Here is a 20626-nt window from a genome sequence, read left to right on the forward strand (position 1 = left end):
TGGTGCCCTTTGCCTGATGAGTCTCTCCTCCTGGTCCCCCATGATATCTTTGCCTACTGAACTTCAAGATCGAACTTGAATACCTGCTCTTGAACAAAATTCTATGTTGTATAAGGCAGAGGTGACCCAGTCACCAGTTTAACTCCAGTCCCGACTATGTGCATCCTTGGGAATGGAACTATGTTCTATGTGCCTCAGTTTCCTAATCTAAAAATTAGTGAGACTAAAACCAACCGCTGGATTGTTGTAATGATTAAATAAAACTGTGTCTCTTCTAAGCATCCCTCTTCATTGCAAAAGGATTTGAGGGAAAATGAACTAATATAGGAAACAGGCCTAGCCCTGTTCTCTCCCTTCATTCTAATCCTCTCTGCCCCGAATGTGTCATATCCCCCTTTGAGAGTCCTCTAGCACCTTGTGCATCTTTTAGGACATCTTTTATCTCATCCCACCTCATGAAATGCCAATATCACCATCATCTCTGAAATTTAATGAAATCAACTCAGATTCACTACTCTAATCCAATGCTCTACCTTATATTTTTGCAAATTCTTAGAATGTACATTCTTCTTCTGCTTTCTGCTGGTTCTGAGTTCTCTAATCCCAATTACATCTCACATTTCATGGATGTTCAAAAAAGACATGGAAGGGATCCCTGGGTGGCGCAGCAGTTTGGCGCTTGCCTTTGGCCCAGGGCGCGATCCTGGAGACCCGGGATCGAGTCCCACGTCGGGCTTCCGGTGCATGGAGCCTGCTTCTCCCTCTGCCTGTGTCTCTGCCTCTCTCTCTCTCTCTCTCTCTCTCTGTGACTATCATAAATAAAAAAAATAAAAAAAAAAAAAAGACATGGAAGAGTTCCATTCCTTTAATTCACCCCAATTGCTTCCCAAATTCCTCAACCCACATTTGGCATTAGGTGAAGAATGTCAGGGCAGCCATAATTTACAACATCATGTGAATTTTTAAAAAGTACATACAGGGGTGCCTGGGTGGCTCAGTGGTTGAGCATCTGCCTTCCATTCAGGTCATGATCCCGGGGTCTTGGGATCAAGTCCCACATCAGGCTCCCTGTAGGGAGCCTGCTTCTCCCTCTGCCTATGTTTCTGCCTTTCTGTCTTTCATGAATAAATAAATAAAATCTTTTAAAAAATACAAAGTTTATTAAAAATAGATTGCAAATGAATGGTAGGAATGGAATGGTAGGAATGGAACACTACACCAGTTTTGATGTTTTGTCCATAGTAATACACAATTGTGAAAAGCACTTTTACCTGGTTGTCCAAGGATGGCCAAATACACTTATTTAAGGATTTTACAACTAGACATAAAAATATCCCTGCGTGTACATATTTGCATGTATTTGCATGCATTTATGTGTATTTATTATTTTCTGTATATTATTTTCTGTATATATATTTTGTATATTATTTTATGTATATTTACAGAATAGCAATTCATCTCCATCTTTTCCATTAAAGAAAATGTGGGTTGGGTCACCTGGCTAGCTCAGTCAGGAGAGCATGGGACTCTTGACCTCAAGGTCATGAGTTCAAGCCCCACACTGGGCATGGAGCCTACTTACAAAAAAAAAAAAAAAGAAGAAGAAGAAGAAGAAGTGTGAGTTTAGGCCCTATAAGGCTGCCAATATTCTCAAGATAAAGTTTAAGGATACAGGCAATGTATAATAAAGCAAAGCAGGCAATTTATAATGGAATATGAGGTATAGTGTTTAAAAGTTCCTTCACTGCTCTCTCTCTGGACTTGCTCACTGTCCCCTCTCCCTGCAGCTCCAGCCTTCTACCTGCTGCCAGGACTGTCCTCACATCTCCCTGTCTGTTTGCCAAGGTCTCGCTCACTTCTCAGGCTCCAGAACCTCCAGTTCCTTCATTCCTTCCTTTAGTATGCAGAGCAGTTTAGCTTTCTAGTCCAAACTCCAAAGTCTCCTTAATGTGCTCTGCTGAAAAAAGCTGCTCGACTCTTGAGCAGCTTGAAAGACCTGGCAAGGCTTTAGAATTTGTCTGTTTTTCTTTTTTCTTTCTTTCTTTTTTTTTTTTCTTTCTTTCTGTGGGGCGATCTTTCTCTACCATGAATCTCCATGCATGAAACTAAGCCCATAGCAATTTCTTTTCTGTGATGTGAATTATGACAAAGGCTTCCTAAGAAGACAAAAGATACTATAGTCTATTGTTTTAAAAATGACATTTATTGAAATTTGTATTGGAACTTGTACCATAGTCATTCCCCTTTGGTGGACTGACTATAAAGTTCTTGGGGGTGGACAGCGTCTTATTCACTTTGTATCCTTTGCAATGCTTGGCACCATGCCTGGCAAGGGGTGGGCACTCAACAATTGTTTAGTTGAACGGACTGGAGGGTTGACTAACCTCTTGACTCCTCTCAGGACTATTTAAAATGAAAGAGTAGATGTATAAACCAGTCATCTTAGCCATTGTAGTCTAGATCTTTCTCAATTTCTCCAAAATTTAAACAAACCTCTAGGGAAAAGGTAATAAAAAAAATAAATAAATAAGGAGCACCTGGGGCGGCTCAGTCAGTTAAGCATCTGCTTTCAGCTCAGGTCATGATCCCATGTCAGATTGAGTCCTGCATCATAGGGCTTCCTGCTCAGCAGGGAATTGGCTTCTTCTTCTACCCCTCCCCCCAGTTCATGCTCTTTCTCTCTCTCAAATAAATAAATAAAATCTTTTCTTAAAAATTGAGTATGTATTTTTTATTTTATTTATTTATTTTATTTTTTTTTTATGATAGTCACAGAGAGAGAGAGAGAGGCAGAGACACAGGCAGAGGGAGAAGCAGGCTCCATGCACCGGGAGCCCGACGTGGGATTCGATCCCGGGTCTCCAGGACCGCGCCCTGGGCCAAACACAGGCGCCAAACCGCTGCGCCACCCAGGGATCCCAAAAATTGAGTATGTATTGAGTGCATACAGTTATCAGCATATATATATATATAAATATATATATATATACACACATATATATACATATTTCTTTTTCTTTTTTCTTTTTTTTTAAGTAGGCTCCACATACAGCATGGGGCTTGAACTCACTACCTTGAGATCAAGAGTCAGATTCTCTACTGACCAGCCTGGAACCCCTCAGCCTTGACATTCTATTTCCACTGTCCTTTTATTATGAGATTAATGTCTAGTCTCTACCCTCAGGATCAATGCCTCTGGATCATGTGCAATTGAAATAATCTACGAAAACGTAAAAATTATTTTTTGAATACATTTTTAATGGGGTAAAAGGAAAGTTTCATTAACACTAGTTTACAGCATCATGTGAACCTTCCATGTTATCAATTACATGAAAAATTCTTTATATTTGCCTTTTTGCTGTCAGTTACTAGCAAGTATTTGTCATACACATTTATTAAATCTTCCTGAGAAAAATTTCAGAGAACTGTGATTTGATGTTTTGTCAGTATAAATTGAAAAGATCTATCTACGAGCAAACTTTAAAAGTCTCTTTGGCAGTTATTCTGTGTATTTAATTAAGGGATGAAACAATAAAAATGGGTGGGGATGGCACATATACCACATTTGCTCCTTTCTTCTCTCAGCAGTGTTGATAAAACTGATGTTCTAAACAAAAGAATTATTTGATAAACAGAGATATCTTTCCAGGATTAATTTCAATCTCTTCATTGATTTCTTAGGAACTCAGAACGTGGTTTTCATTGCCACAGATTTCCTTTAAAAAGCTAATTACTTCTTTGGGCTTATAAAGTCTGATGGAGTTTGACAGGTAATGTCACTCAAGCATTTAGATTTCAATTTAAAAATTCAAACATCCAGATGTTTCTAGATAGTGTTCTCTTCTAAGTAGTTAAGTGGCTTCGTGGTGCTCCTCAAGTTTGACACATGTCAGGAAGACTGGCTAATGTTAACCAAGTGCTGTATATAGAAGATTGTCTTTGAAATATCAATATTAGTATGTAATAGGCACTCTAACTGTAAGAAAGTAAGATTAGTTACCCACCTAGCGGCATCGATAATTTGCAAACAGATTCCCATATTTTCAACATCAGATTGTTTTTTGTAAACTGTTTTTTATAAGCACAGAAATAAAGATAAAACAAGATGGATTATCCTAGAGGCTACTAAATTCCTGGAACAGTGTTAGGAATTCAAAGCTTATAAGAGAAAAGAAAGAAAAGTATGTTACAGTAATGAAGACCTTAGTATTAATATTTTGTTAGTTCAATGGTATTTGCCATTGATAATTGTAACCATTAAGCAAATATTTATTCAGTACCTACGATGAGTTTGATAGATCACTCTTATCCCTTACAGGGATTTGGGGTCTGCTATGTAGGACTATTTCCTCTGGGAAAGAAATATCTACTACATAGCACTTAAGTTGAGATAATGTAAGTCTCTTAAACTCTCCCTTTTCGGTATTCTACAATGGTTTTCAGAAGCTTCTGTTTGTAGTTGTTAAATTATTATTCTGTTCCCCATGAGTAGGGAGTCTCTGATAGCTAGCTAAATCCAGGCTTATTTTCAAAGGAATTAAGAGCAGAGAGGCCTTCTGAACGTGCAAGGTAGCAGCCATCAGTGTGGCAAGATCTGAGATCAGAAAGAGCCACTACTAAGAAGACTGGTTGCCAACCCTTGTCCAATCATTTATTTTCAGTTCTACCAGCAAAGGGTGGAAAGGTGGCTGTATCAGGAAGGTCACTTTGTTATAAGCGAAACATTGACATTATTTTGTGATCATTCTTGTTTTCACTTAATGTTATTTGGCTTTTTAATGATCACAAATGTTAAGTAGACATATGATTAATTATAAGGACTTTTAATTAAGCATAGCATTATTAATTTAGTTGTATCATTATATATTTACATTGACTTAATTTTAGGCTCCATAATTTTCTAATAAGCTATTGCGAAATGACATATGCTTTTGAAAACCCCTCAAATTTACTGAATGGTAGCGTTTACTTAATTATATGCTCCCAATGCATCTCTCCTGTTCATGTTGGGTGGTATTAGGTGCAGACAGGGAGAATGGCTATTTGGTCCCTGAGCCTAGGCAAGAGGCTTCCCGGGGAAGTCAGGGGTTCTGAGACTTGTGACTATTGTGGCCTTAAACATTGTCCCTCTTGGTAGTCCTTTCTAAGCTTTGCTCACTTTGCTTTGCTTGACACCAAGCCTTCTAGGTTGCTTCTTTAGGATCAACTCCCAGGCTCCGAAGGAGCCCTCCGATGAGCTCCTCTCATTTGAAAATCCCTCCTCCCCTGCTGTTTCCCTCCAGAGCATTGTCTTCCTTCATGTCACAGACTTCTCCAGTGGCATTTTGACAATAGGCTTGATCATTAAGAAATTGATATGTTAATTAAAAAATGAAAATTTAGCTCTCCTGGAGAAGAGAAAGCTTAACTTCAAACCTTCCAAGGAGGTGAGCTGAAATATTTGCAATTCATTTTCCCAGGGCAGACAAGGAAGGGAAACAAGGCTCTCATAGTAAGCAGCCTAAAAGTTCACCAACTACTGCAAAATGTTCACATAAAAGGGGATCAAAGGCCATTAGAGGAGAAGCAGACACCCTCAAACTGGGAACACAGCCAACTCGAGCCTGAGAGGTAGAGTGTGGGGGTGGGAGTTATACAGTTCAACACAGGCACAGGAAAATTGTTAAGAAGTGTGTATTTGTGTCTTCCGCTAGACTATACATGTCTCAATGACAACATTCTGTTCTCAGTGTCTAGTACAATTATTAACACATAGTAGATGCTCAATAAATGTTGGCTTGAAGTGAACAGAACTTACCAAATGTTTTTATGACAGGCATTTATAGGTATGTGCAAAGCCCCCAGGTTGTTTTACACACCCCAGACAATTCTTGAATCTTTAGAGGGTTAGAGACATATTGAATCCTTAAATAAATGCATGTCAGAATAGAATGGGAAAGTATGGAAAGGCTCAGATAAAGGAGCTGAGTGAGATGCCTATGGAACGTGGTGCATAACAACTATAATTTGAAGAGTAACTGCAAAAAGAAAAATTGGCAAACTTAGATTACAAATGTATGAACACGGAACAAAGAGATCTTAGAGAACTGCTATTTCGTTAGCACCACACAGTTATAATAGTGAAACCTGTACTCAAAATATAAGCAGCTACAAATTGACTTCACTAATCTTAAAATTTGACCACAAGTATCATATATATGCAGATCTGATATGAAACCAGAACTTGAACTGCATAGTTAAAATTACTTATGCATAACATTGACGTGTGTGAATTAAATATGCTTCCACAGTGGAGTCTGAATGACTGCTGTCTCATCAATTTGTGATTGAAAGCTGCTTTTCTATTCATTTTGAGTCTTGTACATATAAATTTTTTCTTATGAACTACAAAATAAAACTATTTTATTTTTAGAGATCTTATCTATTCATTTGAGAAAGAGCATGAGTGAGAAAGCAGAAGAGCAGCAGAGGGAGCAGGAGAAGGAGACTCCCTGTGGAGCAGGGAGCCCGATGTGGGGCTCCATCCCAGGACCATGAGATCATGACCTGACCCGAAGGCAGACGCTTAACTGACTGAGCCACTCAGGTGCCCCATAAAATAAAACATTTAATTTACTTATTTTTAAGTAATCTCTATACCCAATGTGGGGTGTAAACTCACGACCCCAAGATCAAGAGTCACATGCTCTTCTGACGGAGCCAGCCAGCTGCCCCTTGAAATAAAACATTTTAAAACTGAGAAGGGGAAAAAAAAGGAATACATGTCAATGAAGGTCCTAGAAAAATGGTAAGAAAGACAAATATAAAGGATACAGGGAGAAAATACCTGGCTGTAAAAAATAGAGTAAGTGGTGACTGTTTTTAAGCTAGTCACAATCAAGCAATTCCTTTAATTTAACTCTAGTTGGTCTAAGTGGAGCAGTTGAAGAAACATCAGACACTAGTCTTATTTCCAAAAAACCCCAACTTATTCTTAAAATGATGAAGGCAATGGGGTAGGGATTATAAATGTCAAGAGATTCTGGAGACTGACTGGTATGAAGAATCAGGCATCACTCTCAGCTAAGCTCAGCCTGGTCAACACAAGGATCTATGGCAACACTGTTGTTTTTCAGTCACTGTGGTAAGGACACTTAACATGAGTTCTACTCACTTAAACTTTTAAGTGCACAATATAGTGTTGTTACCTGCACGTGTGTGTTGTACAATGGGTTGCTAGAACTAATTCATCCTGTGTAACTCTCTTCAACCCTTCTCCTTCTTTTTCTTACTATCTTTCACTTACCTTGCCTTCAACCTCATCTCCAGTTCCAGCTTCCATTGTCCCATCTCCAATGACCTAATTTGAAATGTCATCACTTTTTTTAAAAAAAGATTTATCCATTTATATTCCTGAGAGAGAGAGAGAGAGAGAGAAACACAGAATGGGAGGGGGGCAGAGGGAGAGGGAGAGAATCTCAAGCAGACTCCCCACCGAGTGCAGAGCTGGACTGAGGGCTCCAACCCACCACCCCCAATACCACAATGGTAGCTGAAACCAAGAGTCAGACACTTAACTGACTGAGCCACCCAGGTGCCCTGAAATGTCATCACCTTTATCTCACTGGTCCTATTCTATCTGTCACAGAACTGATAATTACCCCCAAATTCCTCCTAAAGGAGAGGCCCAGAGCATCTAAGACTAACTTGACCTTACTTTTCAGCACTCCAGGTCTGTATAGGGCCGTTGTTCTGTATAGCCTAAGAATACTCTATTTCTGTCTCCTGGACAGTGACTACATCGTATTAAGTGTTGACTTCTAGTGCATGTCTCCCTCACTAGCTTCTTACCTCTTTAAAGGAAAGAAACATTTCCTTCAAAGCCTCAAACTTAACATGCTGCCTGGCATAGAGTAAATATTTAATAATTGATGAATGACAGGGAAGGAGGAGGGAGAAAAAGAAAGCAAAGGGAAAAGTAAAGGAAGGAAGAAGAAAGGGGTTAGTTAATTAGTTGGGGAATTCTGTTCATAAAAGAGGAGAATGTAATATTGAATTTGTGGAAACCAATTATTCATAGGCACTGTGACAACAAAAAAAATTTTTTTAAAGATTTATTTATTCATGAGAGACAGAGAGAGAGAGAGAGGCAGAGACACAGGCAGAGGGAGAAGCAGGCTCCCTGCAGGGAGCCCCATGTGGGACTCCATCCCAGGGCCTTGAGATCACATCCTGAGCCAAAGGCAGATGCTAAACCACTGAGCCACCCAGGTGTCCCTGACAACAAAATTGTTAACAGCTCCTTGGCCGGGTCCTTCAAAATGAGCTGGCTCGTTAAGGTACACATCTTGAATGAGGTAGGAGAATCCAACTTTCACAGGAGCGAGGCATGTCCCAGGCTGCCAAGCAAGGAAGAAAACTAAAACAACTGTTTTTTTAAGGTTTCCAAATTTTACAAATATGATCACCAACAATAAACACTAGACCAGACTGAGCAAATGAACAACAAATTTCATTTTGGTGATCAGGCAATTTCAGGGAAACATTTGGTTTTGACTCCTTAGCTGAATTTCTCTGTTTGCTTATTTCTTTTTCTACATACAATGGTTATTTTAATGACTGCCTTCCTCATAAATAACCCTTTGAAAATTATTGTCTTTGAGTGAATGAACTGGTTTATTGAGTTACTTTGGTAAAATAGCTTTCTGTCTTTAAATCAAAGTATTGTTCTAGAAAACACACTAGAACAAAACATTGTTCTGAATCGTGGAACCCCAAGACTGAATCTTGGTGTACCTATTGACTTATTGTTGCATTGACCCTTGGTGGGTTTCTTTATCAAATGCTGCAGAAAGTAGCATACAGTTAATTTTATAGTTCTTAGTTTATTTCAACTTATTTTGGTAAAATCAGCTTCGCTACCAACCAAGTAGTACATTTCATGGTGAGAATTTTTTTAAGTTTTTTAAAGACACTGTAAATCTACTTTTAAAATACCAAGGAAACCAGTTAAACTTACCTTTTATCCTAAAGCTTAATTATGTTCTGTCTTTAAAATATTTTGTCACAAAAGACACATTAAAAAGATCAATATCAATTGTAAAATCTCAATGCAATGGATAAATTTCTGAGAAAAAAAATTTACTTAACAAGAAAAAGAAGATCTCAATAGGCTAGTAATCCACGAAGAAACTAATAAATTGGCAAAGAAACCACCACACAAAAATATCAAATGGTTTTATAGGTGATCTTTCCATGGTAAAGAGAAAGACTGTCCAGTTAATTTGGAGACAAATATAATCTTAACAGAAGTGACAATATGGTATAGTGCCAACAACAGGAAGAAGTAAGACTGAGTGAAAGAGAGGAATTCAATCTAAAGTAAATCCACTGGTTAGTTGTGTTCATTTTTTGTCAGTTACGGTATATATGGTTTTCAAAGACAAATATTTTACATGGCTCATTCATTACAATGAAAAACACTGGGCCCTTCCATCAACAGGTGGGATATATATAATTTTCATTAAATCTGGGCTGGCCTTCATGACTCACCTATGATCAACAGAATGCATTGAAACTATGCTGAATAATTTCTGCCATGATCTCTTGGAACACTTGCTCTTTAGACGCTCTCCTAAAACCCAGCCATCATGCTGTAAGAAGCCATGCAAATGGAGTGGCCATAAGATACTCCAAGAGATAGCCCTTGATGAGCTCCCAGGCAATAGGCAGCATTAACCACAACCCATAGGGGAGAGTCATCTTGGACATTTAGCCCAGTCAAGACTTCAGATGACGATATATATATCACAAACACTAACTGCTTAGTCAAGCCCTCCCTCAATCCCTGACCCACAAAATCATGTTTTGTGTCACTCAAATTGGGGGCAATATATTATGCAACAATAGATAATCAAGCCATTTGCCTAAGACCAAAGTCTCAGTTCTTTTTTTTTTTTTTTTAAGATTTTATTTATTCATGAAAGACACACAGAGAGAGGCAGAGACACAGGCAGAGGGAGAAGCAGGCTCCACGCAGGGAGCCCGACGTGGGACTCGATCCCAGGTCTCCAGGATCAGCCCTGGGCCAAAGGCAGGTGCTAAACCGCTGAGCCACCAGGGCTGCCCCAAAGTCTCAGTTTCTTTTTTTTTTTTAAATTAATTTATTTATTTATGATAGTCACAGAGAGAGAGAGAGAGAGAGGCAGAGACACAGGCAGAGGGAGAAGCAGGCTCCACGCAGGGAGCCTGACGTGGGATTCCATCCAGGTCTCCAGGATCGCGCCCTGGGCCAAAGGCAGGCGCTAAACCACTGCGCCACCCAGGGATCCCCAAAGTCTCAGTTCTAAGAAACAATCCATCTATCCCCCCCCCCCCCCCGCCCTGCCACACCCCCACCAAGTTTCTATATGGATAAGTGGAACTACCAGTGGGAGGACTGGTGAATGGCAGAGGCCACCAATAGAGACTTAACAATGAGAATTAAAGGCTACAAGTGATTTTGTGATCCCGATCTGATGCCCTAAAAGGCCAGACTGGATCAGCTAACTCTGAAGATACCTCAACATAGACTTGGGGACCAGGCCACACCAGCCACCTAGCTGGGGAACCAGAGGACAACACAGGGACTCAGGCTTGCTGATTCAGGCTCTTTCTCTCTCACGGTCAAAAAAAATCACATGAGTGATTTGCACCCCTACCCTCATATACCACTAATGACTTCTGGGAGAGGAGCAGAGAAAAGAGGAAGAAATATGAAGGGCTGAACATTTAAGTGAAATACTGAACTACTTAAATGATTATACAGTAACAGAAAGATCCAGAGATATGATAACTGGTGAAATTAAGTTAAACTCTGCTGCTATTGAGGAAGATGATAGTTCATTAGAAGAAATTTAAAAAGCCACTTGTAGTGTTTAAAATGTTTGATCCCACTATTCTTAGGTACCTCTATAGAAATAATTATATTTTTAAGAAAAGACAAGTAGATTTTAAGCACTAAATGCTTACTGATTATAACACTTATTGAATGTACTCAAATCACTAGATATGGGTCAGGTTCTCTTTATCTAGAGGGTTTACAGGATAGTAACAACTTAAAGACTAATAAGAAATGAATATGATAGCTGTGAATAATGTTTTAAATAATTATTTATGTCTATAAAAGAGATGCCCCCTGGTTGTTTGAATTATTTTAACAAAGAACAAAAACAAAATTTAAAACAATCCAGGTTTTGTTTTTTTAAAGATTGTATTCGTTTATTTGAGGGGGGGGGGGAGCAGGGGGCAGGGATACAGGGTAAATTAGACTTCCTGCTAAGTAGGGAGTCCAGGATCATGATCTGACCTCTAAGGCTGAGGTTTAACAGACAGAGCCACCCAGGCACCCCCAAAACAATCCAGATTTTAATTGATCATGTTTGATAATAGCTGCTAGTTGTGAAACACCAGTTGGATAACAACTTTTTATATTCTTTCTCTCTTATTCTTACACTGGCCAATTAAATCATCCCATTTTACAAAAGAAGACTGAGGCTCAGAGAAATTAAAACTGCGGAAGAGAATCAGGTTTCAAACCCATGTGTGTGTGACCTCAAATGAGGACCCTTGGGTTTCTTTTTTTTTTTTTTAATTTTTATTTATTTATGATAGTCACACAGAAAGAAAGAGAGAGAGGCAGAGACACAGGCAGAGGGAGAAGTAGGCTCCATGCATCGGGAGCCCAACATGGGACTCGATCCCGGGTCTCCAGGATCATGCCCTGAGCTGAAGGCTGCGCTAAACCGCTGAGCCACCTGGGCTACCCAACTTAATACCTTCGTACTGCTGCAACCATTAAGGTTTGTACTCATGGGGGATCCCTGGGTAGCTCAGCGGTTTAGCACCTGCCTTTGGCCCAGGGCATGATCCTGGAGTCCTGTGATCGAGTCCCATATCAGGCTCCCTGCAGGGAGCCTGCTTCTCCCTCTGCTTGTATCTCTGCCTCTCTCTGTCTCTCTCATGAATAAATAAATAAAACCTTAAAAAAAAAAAAAAAGATTTGTACTCACGGGACACCTGGGTGGCTCAATGATTGAGCATCTGCCTTTGGCTCAGGGCGTGATCCTAGAATCCAGGATCGAGTCCCACATCCGGCTCCCTGTGGGGAGCCTGCTTCTCCCTCTGTCTATCTCCTGCCTCTCTCTCTCTCTGTGTGTCTCTCATGAATAAATAAATAAAATTAAAAAAAATATTTATACTCATTTTACACATTCTAAGTTTTTAAGATTGCACAGAGATGACCTCTAAGCATCCTCAGAAAAATGAAATATTGACAACAGCAAAGCATGACATAAGGCTAAAATGGAAAAAGAAACACTATAGCTCTTAAGCACCATGAACAGTCATGGAATCCATAACACTGTAAAATATTTCCATGGCAGGGTGATGGAAATGAACAGAAACTAATACATGCTGTGGAAGTAAAATAAAAGGCATTTTTTAAACAATTTTAACAAAAAATTATTTTTTTACTTTTGTTAAATTAATAGTTTAAAAAGTTGATGTGTTTGAAGACAACTCTACCCACATGCAGAGTTTTTGCTTTAGAAAATGCTACTCATGGGAGCGCCTGGGTGGCTCAGTCCATTAAGATTGTGACTCTTGATTTCTGCTCTGGTCATGATCTCAGGGTCCTTGGATCCAGCCCCATGTCAGGCTCTGTGCTCAGCACAGAGTCTGCTTAAGATTCTCCCTTCCTTCCACTCAGCTGACTTAAATAAATAAACAAATCTTAAAAAAAAAAAAAAAGAAAAGAAAAGAAAAGAAAAGAAAAGAAAAGAAAAGAAAGAAAAGAAAAGAAAAGAAAAGAAAAAAGAAAATGCTACTAGTGGCAAACAACATGTGTTTAGTATTTTTCACAACTACCTCTACAGTCTTCAGTATTACAAAGAATAAGAAAAACCATTTTGATTTTTCCATATTAAAAATTCATAGTATTGAGAAAATACTAAATTGAGAATGTTTACAAAGGAAACTTAGAAGGAAAAACTGCCCTCCATAGAGTAAGTAATAAATATTCGTTTGGTTGATTTTTATTTGGATAAAAGTGCTTTTTCATTTTTTGGCTAATCTCTTCTGAGAATTCTATTTATATAAAGAATTGATTTATTTCTGCTGTGCCAACAATTTTGTATAGATTTCTATCCCTTTGCTCCTGATGAATGAACCTCATGCTAATATGAAATCTTAAATTTATTTGGCATTTTCTGTCTCATTATGGGAACACTGATTTACAGCTGCAACATCCAAAAAAATAATCATTTTGTGATTCCCTCCTAGTTAGGTAATGAAAATAGATCCCACTGGTAATAAAATACAAGATTGCCTTAAATGGTTTCTGGAGGATACAGTTGTGTTTTTCCAATTTGTTAATCTGATTATATCATTTATATTGCTGACTCCAAAAAAGGAAAAGAAATAAGATTCAAATTAAGTTAAGAGAAAAGGACAACTCTTTTTACAAATATAATCTTGAGTGAAAAACACTTGCTGCATATGTTGGCAAAGTGAATTTAAATTAAAAAAATGTTTTAATTAAAAAAAAAAGAAAAAGACTTGCTGCAAAGGAGTAGAAAGATATAGGCATACCACAGCAAATAAAGGGATGGATCATACATATAGACATATATAATATGTAGTAAAAATATGTAGTAATATATAATACATCTATTCAATTGTTATGTTTCAGAATATAAGGAGTAATGTATACATATGATGTACATCTATATATACATATAATCCATCCCTTTATTTGATATTGCATGCTTGTATGCCTATCATTTTGTGTGTATTTTATTTTATTTTTAAAAAGATTATTTATTTTAGATGGAAAGAGAATGAATGGGAGGGGCGGGCATAGGGGGAAGGAGAGAGAATCCCAAGCAGATTCCCCACCAAGTGCGGAGCCCAAAGCAGGGCCCAATCTCACAATCCTACAATCATGACCCTGCAATCATGACCTGAGCCGAAACCAAGGATGGCTTAACCAACTGCACCACCCAGGTGCCCCCATTTTGTGTCTATTTTAAACAAATAATGTCAGGAATATTTACCCAAATGTTAATAGAAGTTGCCTGCAGATGGCAGGATTCCAAGTAATTTCTTTTTCTTCATTCTTTTCTGAGTTATTTTGTTTTCACGCTAAGTGTGTATATTTTTACAAAAACAATACAAGATTTTTCAAAAACAAAAAAACCCAGAAATTCTGATTAGAGATAGGAAACTACCAACCATTCCAAACTCTAGATCAATCAATTAAACAAGAAGCACATACTGAATCTGCTGTGTGCCCAACACATAGTTACAGTAGTACCATCTTTGCTTTCAACTCCTGGTCTTTCTTCATGAGTTCTACAGCCAATTCAACAGTAGCATCTTAGCAACTTACTATCGTCAACTTTTCCCAAAACACTATTTTGGGTTTTTATAAAAACAAAATCGTCTTCCTGTTTTCATAATTAATTTGTTTATGTAACATTTAATCCAATTGTAACAATTAACAATAATAAGTATAACAGGTTGGTAAACACTAATTAACTCAATTTACTTAATAGGAGCAGAAGTGTGTGGGTGGCTTAAGTTGGTTTCCCCAGGAAACACATTGGAATGAAGATTTGGGTACAGGAAGTTCATTGATAATTATTGTCAAGAACAGCACACATACAGAAGTGAAGCGGAAAAAAGCCCATAATTGGACCAAGGGAGATGGGCAATGTGGTAACAACAGAGGCACCAGCCAATTCCTGGAGGAGCTCTGGAGCTGAGGTGGCTCTTCAAATGGTCTCAAAGTAACGTAAGGACCTTTAGGCTTCTATATCCTCTGACTAGTGTGCTGCCCCCAGGACACAAGTGTGACCTTAGGTGAGGAATCTTTTGTCTCCCAAGGGAAATTCCTGGCGTGGGATTCAGCTGTGAGCCCCTGACATTCCAACATCCCTAACAGTTGAAAGAACGGTGTCTCCATCCTGAGGGGTGGTAGCATACCACAGTCCATACTGACACCACTCAGGTCCATTTGCTTCATGAAATGTATTTACCCATATGGGAACAACTCCCCCAGGATTCTGACGGGTCGTTGTTTCCTGGAAATTTTTACGGAGAGGAAAGTTAGTGAAGCAAACTATATCTGCCACCATTGCAGCTCATTTCAAGGCCACATCTGATATTCATTGTTCCTCCCTACTTCTCATTCTAGATTCCTCTTGACCTCAGCTAACACCTCTGCAACTCCAGGTGCAGTGTAAAGTGATGCAGAGCTTCATCCCGAAGTGGCCTGAGTCCCTTGTCACCACACTCTTCTCAGATCGTGTTAGTTACACTTGCCCATTCACATTAAAACTGAACAGGGGAATACGAAGAGACACCTCAGTGGTCTTCTGGGTGTGAAACACATTCTTTCCTACTTCAGTCGTGTAAAATAAGCACCGTTTTCTTCTGATTAGTGGGTTCAATTAACTTCTCATATGTTGATTATTTTCTTTTCTACTAGTATATTAGCAGGAGGTGCCTTAAGTGACTGGACAGCATTTGTAGCTTAAAGTTTAGAGGGATTAATAATAAACCTCCTAGTAGAGGCATTCCCCTTTGAGAACCCGGACCTCCAGGTGCCCAAAACCCACAATTGAGAGGATGGGAAGTGCAAACTCCCCAAGTAGGTTGCTGAGGGCAAAGGCAAATGGGACCACTTTGACTTCTACCCCTTGGTTTCATGTCCCATATACTGTGGTACTATAGCAGGCCATTAATTTACTGTGCATACCATATCCTGGAGTATGGGGTTCCATATTTACAGAATATCATCTCCAAGCTGACATATCAATTGCACTTCAAAAGGCCATATCATATTCTCTGAAGTCAGCAGCTTCTGGATGATGTGGTACGTGAGAAGTCCAGTGGATTCTACATTAATGCACTTGTATTGCTGTAAAGTGAATCTCTCAGCCTGAAGTGATGTTACATAGATTCTATGTTGGTGATAAAAATGCTTAGACCCACAGATAGTATTGATGGCTGAGGCTCTGAAGACAGAAAAACAAATTTATGTCTAGAATACATTTGATTCCAGTAAAGATAAATCAACTTGTCACCAAGTATCTGATGGGTCTCGCCTGAAGTATGATGCTGCATCAGAAGCTCAACCTGGTATTAAGCTGACACCAAGCTGAGCTGAGCTGAACTCAACTCTTGCTGGTAGGTTAACATTTGACCTTGGTAGGTGGAAACCCATAATGTGGGGCCCATGTATGCCTTCCATTGCTCCCATAGTAGCTATTCAGTTCCCAAGGCAGTGCACCAACACTGGGGTGGCTGCTTGCAGAGGCTACCTGGCAATAGCTAGCCAGGCTGTTTAGTCTACTTGGTTGTCATGTGCCTCCTCCATAGCGGATGCTTTCCAGTGGGTGTCAGCACAAAATACAGAAATATTCACATTTCATGCCCCTGGTTCAGCCACCTGCTTTTCCCTTAGACCGTCTTCTCCCTGATCTTCCAAACTACTTTCTCTCACATCTCTGCCCAATCAGCCCAACCATTTGCCACTCTGCATGAGTTTAATGTATATTCTTATCCTGGGCAATCTCTCTTATACAAAGTTAATGACCAGGTGCACTAAAAAAACTCTCCTCGGTGGGTTTCCCCTCATTAATGTCTTTTATGATCTCCCCTGAGTCGGACTAACAATTCTATTCTGCAAAAAATAAAAAGGCAAGCCATGGGCTGTAGAAAATACTGGCAAATCATATATCTGACAAAAGCTTGTATCAAAAATGTACAAAGAATTTTCAAAACTCAACAATAAGAAAACAACCCAATAAAAAAAAAATGGGAAAAGTCTTGACACTTGACCAGAGAAAATACTCAGGTGGCAAATATGCACGTGAAAAGATGCTCAATATCATTTGTCCCTGGGGAAATGCAAATTCAAATCACAGTGAGAAACCACTACACACTCATTAGAATGATGTTAGAATAGTTTATGAGGATACAGAGAAATTAAAATTCTATACATTGCTGGTGGGAATGCAAAGTGGCACAGACATTTTGGAAAAGAGTCTGGCATTTTAATTTTTTAAATTTTTAAAAAATATTTTATTTATTTATTTGACAGAGAGATAGAGCCAGAGAAAGCAAGTTGGGGGGAATGGCAGAGGGAGAGGCAGAAGCAGACTCCTGGTGAGCAGGGAGCCCAACACAGGGCTGGCTCCTAGGACCCTGGGATCATGACCTGAGCTGAAGGTAGATGCTTAACTGATTGAGCCACTAGGCACCTCTAGAGTCTGGCATTTTTTAAAAGTTAAACATATGACCCAACGATTCCAATCCCAGATATTTACCTAAGCAAAAAAATGAAGACTTAAGTTTGCACAGAAAACTTACATATGGGGCAGCCCAGGTGGCTCAGTGGTTTAGCGCCGCCTTCAGCCCAGGGCCTGATCCTGGAGACTGGGGATCGAGTCTTCCTGTGTCTCTGCCTCTCTCTCTCTCTGTCTGTCTCTAATAAATAAAAAATCTTTAAAAACAAAACAGAAAAACCCCTTACATATGTGTTTATAGTATCTTTTTTTTTTTTAAGATTTTATTTATTCATGAGAGAGAGGCGGAGGGAGAAGCAGTCTCCATGCAGGGAGCCCAATGTGGGACTCGATCCTGGTTCTCCAGGATCACACCCTGGGCTGCAGGCAGACGCCCAACCACTTGAGCCACCCAGGTGCCTCTGTGTTTACAGTATCTTTATTAATAATCACCTAAAATGGGAAAGAACCCAAATGTCCTCCAATTAGTGAACAGATGAACAACCTATAATCATTCCTATCACATAATACTTAGCAATTTAAAAAAATGAGCTACTATAGAAGCGAGAACATGAAAGAATCTCAGATGCATTATGCTATATGAAAAAAATCCAGATTCAAAAGGCTACCCACCACATAATTCCATTTATAAGACATTCTGGAAGAGGCAAAAGTATAGAAGCAGAAAACAAATCAGTGGTTGCCAGGGGCTGAGGGTGGAGACAGAGGTGAGTAAAAAGCGATGGCACAAAGTTCTTTGGGACCACAGAATGGTTCTGCATCTTGACTTCAGTGGTGAGTACATAACTATATGCATTTGTCAAAACTCATACAACTGTATACCAGAAACAATGAATTTTACTGTATACAGTTTACTTTAAAAGCCTAGAGATTTCCAGTTAAATAACAGTTGATGCATTTGCTGGCAGTAACTATTTGATCTTTCCTTGAAAACCAGCGTGCTTACATTTGTAGCTATATAATCTAGACCATCTGTTTTAAAATAGCTTTCTCATGATGTCACCTTTTAAAATTGATAGGTCTAGAAATGTATACTAGGAAAAAAAAATCAAACTTGACCTCAAAGAGCATGTGTTAAATTGTATTTTTTTTTCCCTTTCATACCTGGAAATACACATTTAAGTGACAGATATAGATAAAAATCTCTTTCATTTGTGAAACTGTCAAACTCTACAGTACCAAGCCCACCCAGAATACCGCAGGGAGCTGAGAAGGCAGGCTCCCCCAGAGCAGGCCTCTCTGTCTTTGTAAGAGCCTGACTCTGGTGGCGTATATGCTTGTTTGGAGGGGGTCTCAAACCACCATGCTCCTTATAAGCGGAGTGATGTTCAGGACTCCTTCATGAGCCTGGGGAGTGGGTCTGGGGCTGAGGCAGTAGTTGCTGGTAGTAGGGCCCATTGAGTCACTTCTTAGTAAACCCTTACGGGCTGGGGTGTGACTTTGTTGTTTTGCTTTGAATCATGTGGTACAGGTGGCTTTTTGCCCTCCGCTTGGTCTTGCTCATCAGGAAAAAACCCACTATGTATCCTATTATAATTAGGAAGGCCTCATGGAGCAATGGGACCACAGAAAGAGTCCTCCTCAACATCCCATAACTCACATGTGGAGGCCAATTCAGTTTTAGCATTTGGCAAGGGGTAGGGGGGAAGGGCAATGTATGAAGGAATCCAGGGTGCCAGCTGGGTGTCTTTGGCATGACTGATTAGGAGGTCTCTAGACAGATGATTTCTGAGGATGAAGCCATGAAATTTGTTTTAAACTGGTATGAGATGCTCAAAGTACACTGTGAATGCATGATAGATGTGTTGGGATTGGAAGAGAAGAAACTGCAGGTTTAAGGACCAAGTTTTTTCAAGGAAAAGGAGGCAAGAGTAAATGGACAGAACATTATGGACGGAGAAGGAAATCTCAGAATCCCAGAACTTAGAAGGAAAACAATCCTATAAGTATTTTAGGTTGCTAAAGCGGAGTAGGGTTGGAGGTTGCTGGAGTTAAGGGAGCCAAATTAGGAGATTAGGATTCTGACTGGCTCCTCATGTCATTAGTTCATTTGTTCATTCATTCATACAACAAATGGTTCTTGATGAGCTTTATGTGCCAGGTATTAGGTGTTGGAGTCACAGCAATGAGCAAATATTTTCTGGTAAATACAGGGATGGTGTTTGGGGAGATTTAATATTATTACAAGAAAGTCTCTATAAAACAGCAATTTCAGAGTTAAGATTTCCTGGATTTTGAATCCTAGATCTAGGCATTTAATAACAATGTGATTTATAAGTAACTAACTCATTTGTGCCTCAGTTTCCTCATTTGTCCAATAAAAATACTAAGTGCCTTCTTCATAGCATTGTTGTGATTAATGCGGTAATTAGGGTCAAGTTTTAGAGCAGTGCCTGAAACATAGTAAGCACTCAATAACTATTATCTATTAAATATGTAAACAGATGTATACTTTAATGTCAGGTAGTGAAAAAAACTATAAAGAAAAATAATTCAGAGAGGGGATAGAGTGTGGTGGTAGGGTTCTTATGGATCAGGTGTAGAGAGGAAGTTCTCTCTGGGGAAATGACATATGAACAAGGACCTGAATGATGTGAAAGAACAAGTCATGCAAAGGTCTGTGGGAAGAGTATTTCAGGTAGCAGGAACAAAGGCCCAGGGGCAGAAAGACCTTAAAGGCCTAGGAAAGGTCGTGGAGAAAAAGATGCTGAAGGCAACTGTGATCCAATCCCTACCCCATTGTGCTCCTCTTATCTACACCTTTGGAAGACAAGCCATCTGTAGGGCTCTGGTTACCTACAGCAGGTCCCCTGTACAGGTGTGAGATGTCTATGTGGCAAATTGAAAGTTTTAGAGCTAGGGCAGGTCGAGCCTAATGGCATAATATATATATATATATATATATATATATATATATATATATATATACATACCTAAAATGCTACTGGTCAAGTTAGAAAGTATTTACAGTTCCATAGTCATATATGTGTGTGTACATTTATTTTTAAAAAAATTTTTATTTGCCTATTCATGAGAGACACACAGAGAAAGGCAGAGACACAGGCAGAGGGAGAAGCAGGCTCCATGCAGGGAGCCCGATGTGGGACTTGATCCTGGATCTCCAGGATCATGACCTGAGCCAAAAGTAGCCCTCATATACAGGCAGCCCTGTATATGTATATATACATATATATATATATATATATATTTTAAAGAAAGATAATAAAATGCTTGTAACTATGTATATATCAACATCCCATCAAGGCCTGGAGTAAAATAAGTAAAGATTGACACTA

Source organism: Vulpes vulpes, chromosome 1 (genome assembly GCF_048418805.1).
Source record: "Vulpes vulpes isolate BD-2025 chromosome 1, VulVul3, whole genome shotgun sequence".
In the NCBI taxonomy this organism is placed as follows: Eukaryota; Metazoa; Chordata; class Mammalia; order Carnivora; family Canidae; genus Vulpes; species Vulpes vulpes.